This window comes from Taudactylus pleione, unplaced genomic scaffold, assembly GCF_031769625.1.
Source record: "Taudactylus pleione unplaced genomic scaffold, aTauple2 ptg001439l, whole genome shotgun sequence".
NCBI lineage: Eukaryota > Metazoa > Chordata > Amphibia > Anura > Myobatrachidae > Taudactylus > Taudactylus pleione.
Genome location: NW_028285838.1, coordinates 467,574 through 469,800, shown reverse-complemented (window position 1 = coordinate 469,800; position 2,227 = coordinate 467,574).

Genomic DNA, 2,227 nt, shown 5'->3' with positions numbered 1-2,227 from the left:
GTAAATAGAGCCCTGTGTGAGGAATGTAGTAAATAGATCCCTGTATGAGGAATGTAGTAAATAGAGCCCTGTGTGAGGAATGTAGTAAATAGAGCCCTGTGTGAGGAATGTAGTAAATAGATCCCTGTGTGAGGAATGTAGTAAATAGAGCCCTGTGTGAGGAATGTAGTAAATAGAGCCCTGTGTGAGGAATGTAGTAAATAGAGCCCTGTGTGAGGAATGTAGTAAATAGAGCCCTGTGTGAGGAATGTAGTAAATAGAGCCCTGTGTGAGGAATGTAGTAAATAGAGCCCTGTGTGAGGAATGTAGTATATAGAGCCCTGTGTGAGGAATGTAGTAAATAGAGCCCTGTGTGAGGAATGTAGTATATAGAGCCCTGTGTGAGGAATGTAGTAAATAGAGCCCTGTGTGAGGAATGTAGTAAATAGAGCCCTGTGTGAGGAATGTAGTAAATAGAGCCCTGTGTGAGGAATGTAGTAAATAGACCCCTGTGTGAGGAATGTAGTAAATAGAGCCCTGTGTGAGGAATGTAGTAAATAGAGCCCTGTGTGAGGAATGTAGTATATAGAGCCCTGTGTGAGGAATGTAGTAAATAGAGCCCTGTGTGAGGAATGTAGTATATAGAGCCCTGTGTGAGGAATGTAGTAAATAAATTCCTGTGTGAGGAATGTAGTAAATAGAGCCCTGTGTGAGGAATGTAGTAAATAGTCCCTGTGTGAGGAATGTAGTAAATAGAGCCTTGTGTGAGAAACGTAGTAAATAGAGCCCTGTGTGAGGAACGTAGTAAATAGAGCCCTGTGTGAGGAATGTAGTAAATAGAGCCCTGTGTGAGGAATGTAGTAAATAGATCCCTGTACGAGGAATGTAGTAAATGGAGAGGAATGTAGTAAATAGAGCCCTGTATGAGGAATGTAGTAAATAGATCCCTGTATGAGGAATGTAGTAAATAGAGCCCTGTATGCGGAATGTAGTATATAGAGCCCTGTAAGAGGAAAGTAGTATATAGAGCCCTGTATGAGGAATGTAGTATATAGAGCCCTGTATGAGGAATGTAGTAAATAGAGCCCTGTATGAGGAATGTAGTAAATAGAGCCCTGTATGAGGAATGTAGTATATAGAGCCCTGTGTGAGGAATGTAGTAAATAGATCCCTGTATGAGGAATGTAGTAAATAGAGCCCTGTATGAGGAATGTAGTAAATAGAGCCCTGTATGAGGAATGTAGTAAATAGAGCCCTGTATGAGGAATGTAGTAAATAGATTCCTGTATGAGGAATGTAGTATATAGAGCCCTGTATGAGGAATGTAGTAAATAGCGCCCTGAATGAGGAATGTAGTATATAGAGCCCTGTATGAGGAACGTAGTAAATTGGGCCCTGTGTGAGGAATGTAGTAAATAGAGCCGTATATGAGGAATGTAGTATATAGAGCCCTGTATGAGGAATGTAGTAAATAGAGCCCTGTATGAGGAATGTAGTATATAGAGCTGTATGTGAGGAATGTAGTAAATAGAGCCCTGTATGAGGAATGTAGTAAATAGAGCCCTGTATGAGGATTGTAGTAAATAGGGCCCTGTATGAGGAATGTAGTAAATAGAGCCCCGGAATGTAGTAAATAGAGCCCTGTATGAGGAATGTAGTAAATAGAGCCCTGTGTGAGGAATGTAGTAAATAGAGCCCTGTGTGAGGAATGTAGTATATAGAGCCCTGTGTGAGGAATGTAGTAAATAGAGCCCTGTGTGAGGAATGTAGTAAATAGAGCCCTGTGTGAGGAATGTAGTAAATAGAGCCCTGTGTGAGAAATGTAGTAAATAGAGCCCTGTGTGAGGAATGTAGTAAATAGAGCCCTGTGTGAGGAATGTAGTAAATAGAGCCCTGTGTGAGGAATGTAGTAAATAGAGCCCTGTGTGAGGAATGTAGTAAATAGAGCCCTGTGTGAGAAATGTAGTAAATAGAGTCCTGTGTGAGGAATGTAGTAAATAGATCCCTGTGTGAGGAATGTAGTAAATAGAGCCCTGTGTGAGAAATGTAGTAAATAGATCCCTGTGTGAGGAATGTAGTAAATAGAACCCTGTACGAGGAATGTAGTAAATAGATCCCTGTACGAGGAATGTAGTATATAGAGCCCTGTACGAGGAATGTAGTAAATAGAGCCCTGTATGAGGAATGTAGTATATAGATCCCTGTATGAGGAATGTAGTAAATAGGGCCCTGTATGCGGAATGTAGTA